This window comes from Saimiri boliviensis, chromosome 2 (assembly GCF_048565385.1).
Source record: "Saimiri boliviensis isolate mSaiBol1 chromosome 2, mSaiBol1.pri, whole genome shotgun sequence".
NCBI lineage: Eukaryota > Metazoa > Chordata > Mammalia > Primates > Cebidae > Saimiri > Saimiri boliviensis.
Genome location: NC_133450.1, coordinates 156,960,241 through 156,973,273, shown reverse-complemented (window position 1 = coordinate 156,973,273; position 13,033 = coordinate 156,960,241). Strand labels below are relative to the sequence as shown.

The 13,033-nt window shown below is 43.1% G+C and overlaps 1 pseudogene; it reads left to right on the top strand.

Moving 5' to 3' along the window:
- The first annotated feature begins 7,360 nt into the window (after positions 1-7,360).
- On the top strand, positions 7,361-8,317 carry LOC101051424 (G protein pathway suppressor 2 pseudogene; annotated as a pseudogene).
- Positions 8,318-13,033: the final 4,716 nt, after the last annotated feature.

The window sequence follows — 13,033 nt, the reverse complement described above, 5'->3', positions numbered from 1 at the left end:
TGTGCTTAATATTTAGGTGATGGGTTGATAGATACAGCAGACCACCATGGCACACGTTTACTTATGTCACAAACCTGTACCTCCTGCACACGTACCCTGGAACTTTAAGAAACAATAATAAATTTTTTTTTAAAGATAGACTATCATTTCTTAAGATCTGATGTTCAATAGATCAGTAGGGTGACTCTAGTCATTAATCTATTGTACATTTCAAAAAAGCTAAAAGAATAATTCAAATGTTCCAAGCGTAAGCAAAAGATAAATATTTAAAGTGATGGATATTCCAGTTACTGTGATTTGATTACATAAATATATCAAATTATCATATGTACATTTAAAATATGTACAACTATTATATATCAATAAGAAATTTAACTCTTGCAACAATCTTGCATGTTCATCACATGTACCCCAAAACCTAAAATGCAATAAAAAAAAAGAAAAAGAAAGTGATAAAAGATAAAAAAAAAAAAAAAGAAATTTAACAAATAAATAAAACTCCCAAAAAAGCCACACAAACAAAAAGAAATGTTAACATTCCAAAAGCTTACTGAATGAATAAGCTTATTTAATGAAATGGTAGAAGACACTGTACAAGGGGGAGGTGATTGCTCACTGCACAAGTGTTCATCCCATGACTTTATTTAGCTGTTTCTCCCCTCTGTGTACGCTACATTGACTTTGGACTTACCTGGTAGGTAGGTAATAAGGAGCTATTTGGCACTTTTTTTTTTGAGGCAGAGTCTTGCTCTGTCGCCAGGCTGGAGTAATCCTGGCTCACTGCAATCTCCACCTCCTGGGTTCAAGCAATTCCCCTGCCTCAACCTCCCAAGTAGCTGGGACTACAGTCACAGATCACCCTGCCTGGCTAGTTTTTTGTATTTTAGTAGAGACAGGGTTTCAACATGTTGGCCAGGATGATCTTGATCTCCTGACCTTGTGATCCACCCACCTCAGCCTCCCAAAGTGCTGGGATTACAGGCGTGAGCCAAAGGGAAGAGTGACACAATCCAGTTTATATCGTAGATGGATCTGTTTGGTGACAGGATGGAAGAGAGATTCAAGGAAGTAGAGCTTTTAGGCAGGCAACGCAACTCAATTCTAGATCAACTATTACTGAAAATGGCATTGTAGCGCAGTGGTTAAAGATGTGGGCTCTTTACTTAGATACAAGTCCATTCAAATTCTACTTCTGCCGTGTATGCAGTATCTAAACTTGAGCCAGTCACTTGCCTTCTCTAAGTTTCAGTTTCTTATCTACTCAAACAAAGTATTTACAACAGGGTCCTTATGAAGTTTCATTGCAAAGAGATATATGAAGCACCAGCACAGTGCCTGGCTCATTACCTATAGCTATTATTATTATTACCATATGGAATGGGTTCTTTGTTTCCCTTTCCACCTCCATGCTTATGTCCTTTCTAAAAACACTGTGCTTCCAACACAGGGAAAGAGGGGCATGTGCTTGACCATCCTCATCAATCTGCCTCTCTCCCTCTGTAACCCACAACTCTTTAAAAGCAGAAGGAATGGCTACTTATTCCTTCCCCTAATTTATAATCTTATTCTTCTACTAAAGGCGGCAGCTGTCAGATATGCAATGGCAGCTTGCCCACTTTATGGAAGAAACTTCTGATCCAGTCCAGAATATGTGAAAACAATTCAGAAAAATCCACTTTCAGTCCATAGCTTAATTTTAAATGTATTGTCTTGCTAAATAAATAATCTCAATCATTTATGCATTCCATCATTCTTTCATCTTCTATTGCCCTGGGTCAAAAATCTTATTAAAGGAAGAACTAAAGGATGATCATTTAAAGGAGAAATAAAAATACATTGTTTTAGTATTTATAGCAGAAAAGTTAATTTATCATTGTTACAATAATGTAATAAGGAACAGAATTTATGGAAATCTCACTGATAGGATACTTATTAGGATATGAGTGATTTTGGAGGGAACAACAGAAAGAGTTATACTTTGGAAGCACCAAAAGTGGCTGGCACTTTTTGGAAATACCTGGAAATTAGAATAAAAGAAAGTGTTCATCAAGGCAAAAACTCCAGAATGATGTTCTTCTAACAAAGGAACGGTTAAGACACACCAGATTCACTTGTCTGTAAAGAGTGGGAGATTTGGGGATCGAACTGACAACAACTGTGGAAGGCTGTTCTGAGCACTTGGGATTGCACAGCCAGGCTCACTGAGTGATGGATGGTCCAGTGAGGAGCAGGTGCAATGCTTCGTGGTCTCCTTGGCCCCTAACAGTCAGAGAAGTTGGTGCTGGACTAGAGCAGGAGATAGAGATGCAGTGGTCTCTAGAGTGCTATTCTTCAAACTTAAACGTGCATATGAATCACCTGGACATCTTGTTAAAATGCAGAGTCTGGTTCGGTAGTCTGGGGTATGGCTTGAGATTCTGTACTTCTAATAAACTCCCTGGTGATACCAATGCTGCTAGTCATGGGTCACACTTTGAGTAGCAAGAAAATGTGCTCTGTTGAACTCTCCCGTTGTGACTGCCATCACAACCTGTCCACCTTCTTCTTTTGAAGTTGCTCCCTTGTTCTTTCTTTTTCGTTAAAGCACTGCCATATTCTTAACCCTGAGTGCCAGTGCTGTAATATCAGAAAAAAAATAGGCACACATTTTTATCATGTTTGAAACTCATTGTATCCACTAGCACTGCGTTGCTCCAAGCCCTGGGAGCACACAGAAGACTTGGCCCCTACCCTCCAAGGAATAAAAAAACCACCAGTGACTATTCCAGTAATCACTTATTGAGTGCCCTCTGTTGGTATTCTTAGAATGAGAGAACTCACAGGGAAGACCAAAACCACTGAAACCTTGTTAACCTTTCTGAGTCTCAGTTTTCTCAGATGTAGAATATGGATACCAACACATATCTCAAAGACTTACTTCAGGGCGAAATGAAATGAATGTAAAGTCCCTAGTAATCGCTAGTTGGTGAATAGTTGTATTCCTTTCCTTTTAGTTCTATTAGGTTGTGGTACAGACAGATACATGATCAGAGTTTCAAAAGGGAAAATCTTGGCCTATGGTCTGAGGCCATGGGTATTCTGACAAAGGAAGGCACTCAGAATAAGGGTTTTCAGGGACTCTCAGGAGCCTAAATCACTAAGAGGCACCCAGCCCTTGTGGAGCTCTACCCTTCTGTAAATCATAGTCTTTTTTTTTTTTTTCATTTTATTTTTTTTTCTGAGACGGAGTTTCGCTCTTGTTACCCAGGCTGGAGTGCAATGGCACGATCTCGGCTCACCGCAACCTCCGCCTCCTGGGTTCAGGCAATTCTTCTGCCTCAGCATCCTGAGTAGCTGGGATTACAGGCATGCGCCACCATGCCCAGCTAATTTTTTGTATTTTTAGTAGAGATGGGGTTTCACCATGTTGACCAGGATGGTCTCGATCTCTTGACCTCGTGATCCACCCACCTCGGCCTCCCAAAGTGCTGGGATTACAGGCTTGAGCCACTGCGCCCGGCCCTAATCATAGTCTTACATTATCACACCTTCCTGGTGGCCTCGGGTTCTTTAGTAATGCAGAGTCTCTTCCCTCGGTTTCCAGTGAATTCAGATTCCAGCGAATTCTCAGTGGAAATAAGTCTTATTCTCCCAAGGACTATCTTTTTTTTTTTTCTGTTCTGCCTCGGAAACCTGTTCTATTCCTAGTTAGGGAGTATCAGGAGCCCCCGTTTAATGCACACAGTGACTCTGCATGGACACAGCCTTGCTGCCTGCTCTGCTCTCACCTGCTGCTCCAGTTTTAATAAACTTCTGCATTCTGCATGAAATCCAGGTCTCTGCTTTGTACCCGTAGCTGGGTCTCTTTCTTTCCCATTCCATTTCTAATAAATATTTATGGAGTGCTTACTCTCAGCTAGGCATTGTGGTAGGTGTAAGAGCTACCTGCCATTCTCCCACCCTTTACATACAAGCGAATCTGGTGTGTCTGACTCAAAGTTCACAGTCTTAACTGTTCCACTGTTGGAAGAACATCATCCTGGAGTTTTTTTCTTGATGAACACCTTCTCCTTCCAGGAACATAAGAAGAGTTTATTTCATAGTCCCCTTGAAATGAGGCAAGGCCTTCTGCCTTCCATGATCCATCCATTGTGAGCAGAGGTGATGTGTGTCACCTCCATGTGGAAGCATTTGAGAGATGGGGTGAGATTCTTTGTGCCTCTTCTTCCTCCTTCCTCAGCAAGTGTGGGAGTCCTGTTGTGTTGACAGTGTCATGACACGGTATAGCCTCCTTCATCCTGAGCCTCTGAATATATGTGAGGTGAGAATCTCTCCTGTCAGCCTATGTCATACACGTAGTTTGAGCATAAAACAACCCCCTGCTGTTCAAAAGCACTGAGCATTGAGAGTCTTTCATATTGCAGAATGACCAAGCCTACCCTAATTAATATGGCATCATTCCAAATACCTCCCTTTTACAATTTAGTAGGAGGAATATGTGCAATAAATATATAAGCAAACAAATATGTAAAATATTAGGAAATGATGAGTTCCGTGAAGAAAATAATACTGGGAAATTGGATGTAGAGTGACTTGGGGGTTGCCACTTACACAGCAGTGCTCAGAGACTCCTTGCAGAAGGGGTGGTAGTTGAACTGATGAGGCAGAGCCACATAAAGATTGAGAAAAAGGAACTCTGGCAAAGGAAACAGAAGCCTAAAGGTTTGAAGCAGATTGGATTGATTGTGTGTACTGTTCGCTCTGGATACTTTTGATAAGCAGACTGTATGTCAGCAAGAAAGGAAGCAGGGAAATCAGCCAGGAGGCTATTGTGATAGAACAAATGAGAGATGGGGCATTAAGAAGAGGCTTTTAGTAGTGAAGTTGCTGAAAAGTGACCTGACACAGGATCTATTCTGGAGATGTCAGTAACAGAACTTGCTGACAGATTGGCTGTCGGTAGCAGAGGGAAAAGAAAAATCAAAGGTCATCTCCCAGGTTTTTGGTCTGAGGAACTCAGTGCTATTTAGTAAAATGGTAAAGGGGAGGTCAGGAGCAGGTTTGGGAGTGAAAAATCAAGAGTTTGGTTGTAAGCATGTTAGGTTTGAGATGGCTACTTGCAGTCGAGTGGAGTTATCAGGCCGGCAGTTAGACATGTGCATCTGGAACTCAGGAGAAGCATTATTTGGAGACAGAGTTGGGAGAATCAGGGAGCATACAGATGACAGTTGAAGCTTAAGGTTGTTTTGAAGATAGCATAGAGAAGAGAGGCAAGAGCAGAGAACTTGAACATTTAAAAGTCGGACAGGGAAGAACAGGTCATCAGGCAGACTGAGAGCTAAAGTTTTACCTAGTAAGGGAGGAGGCATGTTGCTTCAAGAACAAAAGATGACAAGTTGTGTCAAACATGGCTGTAAGTTCAAATATGATGAAAAGAGAGATTTAGCCATTAGAATACCTAGGATGGAAGTTATCAGGGCCCTTGATAAGAGCCATTTCAGGAGTGAAGCCTAAAGGGGATGTGACTAAGTAGAGAATCTAGACAGCTTTTCCCAGGAGCTTCAGTGTAAAGACAAGCAGAAAAATGGAGTAGGAGTAGGGTCCCTGTATATGAACCTCTGCCTTGACAACATGTGTGACATCTCATGCCCTCCAATTTTGGTTAGACTTGAGCCCCCAGCTTGCTATTTGTAGACTCCATATGAGCTTGAGTCTTTTCTTGAATCCTGTCCCCAACACTGGGAATGTACACCTGCCAGAGAGACCACCCCGAGAGCAAATTTCTCCCTGCCAGAATCTCCACGTAAATTAACAGTAAATCACATGCTCATAAGAGATATGAATAAAGGGATAAAGAAGAAATAAATAAATCAGTTCTTCACAAACTCAGAAAGGGGCTATGCACTTGATGGCAGCCAGTGATAATTCTGGATCCCCAAAAATCATGAAGATGAGTGTGATGGTGAGAAAGTCACCTTGTCAGCCATGAAGGTGACAGATGATCACAATGCTGGGGATTATTTAAATTTATCGATTAAATTATTAAATACAATAAATTCAAACAAATTCAATTGTTAAATACAATACAGTCACACGGTTCAAAATTCAAAACGTAAAATGGATGCACAGTGATGTCTCCATCTGATCCCTGTTTCCTACCTTCCAGTTCACTTCTCCCACAGAAACTCATGTGATTATTTTCTTGTCATTCTTCCATATGTACATGCGCATTCTTCTCACCCTCCACCTCATTTTACCCACATGCCATTCTGCATCTACAGAGCCAGAAATCTGCCAACATGGAGAGAAGTAGGTTTCTGCAAATCACTAACAGCTTCTGAATTTATAATAATTTTTTTTAGAAAAGCATTTGTTTCTTAGGTAGTAACCATGATAAGTAGAATCTAAATTGAATTCTTATGTGTCTGGAGTGTCTGTTGAATACAGCTGACCTATGAGGGGCAGAAGATACTTGGGAGGATAAATATAGGAGATGTGACATTTGTGCCTAAGCATTCTGACACAAGTTCCCAGGGAGGTCACGGAACCTTATCATCACTGATGTATCCACTTGCCATCATCCCCTCTGTTTCAGAACTTCTGGGAAAGCCCTGCCCTCCTGCCAGCACACCTTTGGCTGGCTTAGGTCCTTGGCTGGCTCTCTCTGAAGTTAATCAGCTGCCATAATCACCACCTGTCCCCTGTCAAAATTGGCCTTGTATTGCAAAATGCCTCCCTCTTGGTTGGCCATTCTTGCAATACTTCCATCAGCATTTACCATGGACCCAGGTCCCCATTATCCCAGTTTGATGTCCCACTTCCCACTGCTTGCCTGAGTCCCTCTCCAAGCAGGGGGCATGCACCTTTTAAATATGAACCAATTCTAATATATAAAAACAATATAGCCCGGTTTTTAAAATGACCACCTGACTCACCAAGAGAAGAGAAGCTCTTTTTTTTCTTTTCTTTTCTTTTTTTTTTTTCTTTTTCTTTTTTTTTAGGGAAAACTTGAAAGCTTTTTATTTGATAACTAGTACTGGATAATTGCCTACTTATTCTTTTTTTTTTTTTTGAATTCTTTTTTTTAAAATGGTTCTGGGGTATGTGCAGATTACACACGATTGTTGCATAGGTACACACATGGCAGTGTGGTTTGCTGCCTCTATCACCCCATCACCTACATCTGGCTCATTTTCAGATGATTATCATAGCACTGTGGGACTCCGGAAGGACTCCCAGGAGTCTTGGGATGTGACGCAGGGCCGGGGCGCTCTTGAGCACAGGAGAAAGTGCAGAGGAGGCAGGTCCTGCCTGAGGTCTGGCAATCGGGGACAGAGCTGGGCGCCCAGGCCCGAACGCCCACGGCGGCACCAAGCCCGCACTCCTGGAGCACCCCAGGCTCTCCAACGCCATGGCCAGGGCACTGCACCCGCACATGATGTTGGAGCGGGAGCGCAAGCAGCAGGAGGAAGAGGTCGACAAGATGATGGAACAGAAGGTGAAGGAAGAACTGTAGGGAAGGAAGAAAAAAGAGGTGGAAAAGAGAATGTCACTAGAGGAGACCAAGGAACAAATTCTGAAGTTGCAGGAGAAGCTTTTGGCCCTACAGGAAGAGAAGCACCAGCTTTTTCTGCAGCTCAAGAAAGTTTTACATGAGGAAGAAAAATGGAGGCAAAAGGAACAGAGTGACCTGACCACCTTAACATCAGCTGCATATCAGCAGAGCCTGAGTGTTCACACAGGAGCTCATATCCTCAGCATGCAGGGGAGCCCTGGAGGACACAGTTGCCGGGGCACCCTCATGGCAGCCGACAGAGCTAAACAAATGTTTGGACCCCAAGTGCTTATGACCCAGCACTACGTGGGCTCAGCAGCTGCTTTCTCAGGGACACCAGAGCATAGACAATTCCAAGGCAGCCCTGGTAGTGCCCGTGGGACTGCTTAGCCCCCACTTCATTATGGGCCCACACAGTCAGCCCTTCCCTGCTCCTTCAGCGTTCCCTGCTGTGCAGTACCTGTCTGAGCCACAGCCACAGCCCTAAGCTGTGCACAGCCACTTTCAGCCTACTCAGACAAGTTTCCTCCAGCCTGGTGGTGCCCTGTCCTTGCAAAAGCAAATGGAACATGCTAACCATCAGGCTGGCTTCTCCGAATCATCCTCTCTGCTCCCCATTCACCCCAGACTCTGCATCCAGCCCCTGAACTCCTTGCTTCACCCCAGCTCCCTGTGCATATGCAACCGGCAGGAAAGTCAGGCTTTGAAGCTATCAGCCAACCTGGCTCTCCGCCCCGCTCCTTCATCCAACACAGCCAGAACCCATGATTCTACCACAAGTGACCATCAGATTATATCTTCAGGACTATGCCCCCCACCCCACCATGGGTGATGGTACCCCCTGTGTGTCCCAGGAACAATAAAATCTACTTGCCACTGCTGCTGACCAAAAAAAAAAAAAAAAAAAAAAAAAAAAATAGCACTGTGCCTGAATAGGTCAGTCATCACAGAAGCAAGGAGGGCAGTTTTATTTTATATTTGCCCTAGTAACATAAATTGTAATTGGAAATCAACTTGAGATACTTCGAACAGCTACTTATAATCTTGTCAATTAACATTTGTGCATCACTTTACTCTTTATGAAGCACTTTTATGTACGCTGTTGTAATACATTAGGGAGCGATGGTGGCTCCAAGCAGAGAAAAAATAAAACCTGTTATTTTATTGCCTAATCTTAGAAACAGGGAGGAAACAGGTTATTTCAAAGGAGAATATCAAAGTAGACCGCAGAGCTAAACACAAAAGAAACAGCATTATCGGGCCAGGCGCGTTGGCTGACGCCTGTAATCCCAGCACTTTGGGAGGCCGAGGCGGGTGGATCACGAGGTCGGGAGATCGAGACCATCCTGGTCAACATAATGAAACCCCGTCTCTACTAAAAATACAAAAAATTAGCTGGGCATGGTGGCGCATGCCTGTAATCCCAGCTACTCAGGAGGCTGAGGCAGGAGAATTGCCTGAGCCCAGGAGGCGGAGGTTGCGGTGAGCCGAGATCGCGGCATTGCACTCCAGCCTGGGTAACAAGGGTGAAACTCCGTCTCAAAAAAAAAAAAAAAAAAAAAAAAAAAAAAAAAGAAAGAAAGAAACTGGGCATGGTGGCACGTGCCTGTAATCCCAGCTACTCAGGAGGCTGAGGCAGGAGAATTGCCTGAAACCAGGAGGCGGAGGTTGCGGTGAGCTGAGATCGCACCATTGCACTCCAGCCTGGGTAACAAGAGCGAAACTCCATCTCAAAAAAAAAAAAAGAAACAGCATTATCATTGCCAAACTCAGAGAAGCTGAAATGAAAATATTGCCAATTCAAGAATTCAAGAGAGACACATCGTGGGAACAGGGTCAAACCAAAATGAGGACCTATCACAGAATGTTCAAGATTGAAGGCTGGTGAACAGCTGTATGGCCAGAGTAGGTTTTTAGTTCTTTTATTTACCATATAGGTAACACATAGCTTTGTATTAAAATACAGCAACTGCAGCTAAACCAAAAGAAAATAAGCAGTATATTTTAGGCTTTTCTGCCCAGTATCATTGATGGCCACAGTCTGGGGGAGAGTTGCCTCAAGTTTGTTCACACTGATGCCCCTATTTGTTTCTTCTTTCCTTTTTTCCCAGAGGAAAAGAAAAATCTTCCTTGTTCCCTGTCTGGTGTGCTCCTCCTTCCAGTGGTTTGGGAATAAATATTTTCCTAGCTGTTGATGACTCAGTAATGGATTTGACTGATGGTAGCTGCCTCTCCTGGAGAGCTGGTATTCATAGTTGTCTCTTGTCTCAAAGGCAACAGTGTATTCATGTAAATTGTGAAAGAATCTGGCTTGACTAATTTGGTGGCAATGAGTGCCAAGTACAATCGTAATTCGTCACATCTGTTGATTCTGAATCGCCAATTTTGAATAAATATTTCGCTTTTGGTGCTTTTCCTGAAGAATCTTAAGGGACTGACTTCTACACATCTTCATGTGTCCACCTCCACCCACCCTGCGTTTGCCTGTTAGCTTTCCTTGCATACAGTAGATACTCAATACATGTTTACTGACTGAAAGTTCTCTTTCTTAGAGGACAATAAGGCTCCACTTTTGAACTGGGTGATTCAGTTGGCTTTGTCTTGCATGAACTAATCCAGTATGAAAGCATGTCCTGATGAGAAAGAGAGAGATGAATTGTTAAAGACCGTTCTCCCCTTTGAGAGTAAATAGGTGGGAATGTGTGAGGGATCATGGCATGGCTAAAATGTGATGAGTGCGATTGTGTGTAGGGGTGTGCCTGTGGGTACACATGGGCATTATTTATTCCCAGGCTATAAGACGTTCCCAGTATATGCCCCTTTTACCAGAAGAAAGCACTTGGGATTCTTCTCTGACAGTACTTGTCTCAAGACTCCCCATTCTCCAGAATTCTTATCCATTTTGTGACAGTTGTGTCCAAATGCCTCAGTTGAAAGTTGATCTCAATCTTAGAGAAAAACAGACTCATGCCAACCTGGGCAGGACACAAGTGGAAAGTGATCTTTCTGAAATGAAGAGGAAATGGAATGAGGAGCAGGAAAGCAGCCAAGGAGATTAATATTGGCCCAGCTCTTCTGGAACATGGTTGAGGAACTTTCTCTGGAAAGTTCTAACAGTGTTAAGTCAGCCCAAACCCCATCCTGGCCCAGAGATGAGGTGAGAGGCAGGTATGGAAGCAAGAGAGGAAAATAAGTGCAAAAAGAAACTGAATTAGAGGAAGAAAAGAAGAGATGGGAATTCTAAGTGGAAATCAATTGAGGGAAACAGTAAAGATTTATCAGTAGCCAAACAAATGTTTGGACTTTTCCTAGGTGGCTGTAAAAGAGTGCCTGCCTGTCTACCTGCCAACCCATCTATTCATCTATCCCACCTTTTTCCGAAAGGATTTAAGCTAGTTCCATAAAGTGTATGTAATGATATGGTATAAACTATAATTAGGCAAAATTGCACAGAAACACAAGGATGAGGACAAAAACGAAGCCATGAATGGGCTGGCCACACACACTGACTATGGCTGGATCATGTGCCTGTCTACGGAGCTGCCTGTGACAGTGAGAAACAGTCATGCACATAGCTAGAGTGAGAACCTTGCTGAACCTGCAGTCTTGGCCTGTGGCATGTGCCTTCCTCCCCAGATCTGCCTCTATGATTATGTCTTGCTTGGACTCAGCCATACCCAGTGGGCTTTGTGGGATGGCCTCTACATGCAATGGGTAGCAGGGGGAAGTTGGGCTAAAGGTGTGTGTTTGTGAGTATCCTATATGTTAAAACCCAAATGCAAAAATTGCTTTACTTGCATAAGGCAAATTCAAGAAAGAACCTGTCCAACTATAGGGAAAAAAAAAAACAAAAAACCTTGTCAGAGGTTATAAAACAGCAACATTAATTTTTTCAAAGCTCAACAAATAGCAGATTTTACCTTTTTTTTTTTTAGTTAGTTAAAAAAAAACCACGATTGAAAAGTGTGTTGACAGAGCCTGTGAGCTTCTTTTCTTATCTGACATCTCCCTCTACTGACAGTACCTTCCCTCACTTTTCCTTTGCAACACAGCAGGGAAGTCCTTTGAAAGTGACAGGTCTGTGAAATGCCTTTGAGTTCTGGTTCACAGATTGGAGAAGGACCAGGTTTTGTGGGGGAAGATCATAGGTTCCTTATGGGTCTTGGGGAACTGGAGCCTTCTAAGTTCAATCAGCAATAGGATTCATGCGTCTGGAGCTCAGAAGAGAGACCTCAGACAAAGATAGAAGTGAGAGAGTGGCCAGTAGGAGCAGAATGAAAGGAAAGAGGAGGAGGAGGAGGATGCCCTGACCTTGAGAGTCTCTCACACATGAAGGCCAGGCAGATGGGGAGGAGCAAAACAACAGACGTTCAAGTCATCCGTTCCTGTGAATGCTTTTGCAAAGCCTTTCCTACTAAGGGCCATCCATCTTTGACTTACAGAATTCCAGTACTGGGAAACTCACTCTTTCATTGCTGTCTGACAATCCGTAATGTTAGAAGGTTATGACTTCTGATGAGCTGGAAGAATCTGGTCGCCCACCATCTCTGTCCTTTTTTCTCCTTCTGCTGTTCAGTGTGATAAAGATAGAACCTGTCATCTCACACGTTTACCCAGCAAATGCTTCCCCATGAAAATCTCATGAGACAAATATGAGTAAATGTTTAAATTGCCCAGTTCGATGCCTTTTTCCCTACCCTCTCCCACCCTATTATAAGCCCTTGAGAACAAAGACTGTGTCTTATTCCCCTCCCCGCCATCCTCCAGTCTATCAGACATTTCAGGGAGTGTTTCTATGTAATAAGTGCTTCCTGAGCATAAATCTATTTAGACATCACATCAATTGAATGAGTAACAATTATTATCAGCCCCATTCACAGATAAGAAAACAGCTTTAGGGAGATATATAACTTGTACAATGCCTTATAGAACTGTGTGGTAGAGCTTGACTTGGATACCACATCTCTCTGATATTGAGGCTTGGGGCAGTTAAATCAATGTGATCTTAACGCTTTTGCCAACTAGACACCAGGAGGCACAGAAAAAGACCACAATAGTGTTCACTGGATTGAATTAATCTGTGATAATACCTACTTGGAAATTGGTAAAATGAAGTCAACAGCATATAGATGAAAGAGGTAAGACTGTCTCTCGACTCAAGCTTCTCCTCCACTGAAGTCACTGACTCTTCCTTATCTCAGATCAGCCCCCATAAAGCAGCCCCCATCCCAGCTTGCTCCACCAGCCTCAGTCAGCAGTCAGTTCTGACTAGAACTCTGCTATGTGGCTCCATCTATGGCCCTGTCATCCCCCTCCAGCCCTCACACCAAGCCTCCATCCACACAGGGTTTCTATTGCCCTAATGGTTTGATCAGTACTTCCAGCTCCCATCATTCTAGATTCTTTCAAAGAGCAATAGATTGCTGCTGGTCACGTTTTGGGTATAATGGGCTTGAGCTCCCCACTAACAAGCTGTGTAACCTTGAGTAAGTTATGTGA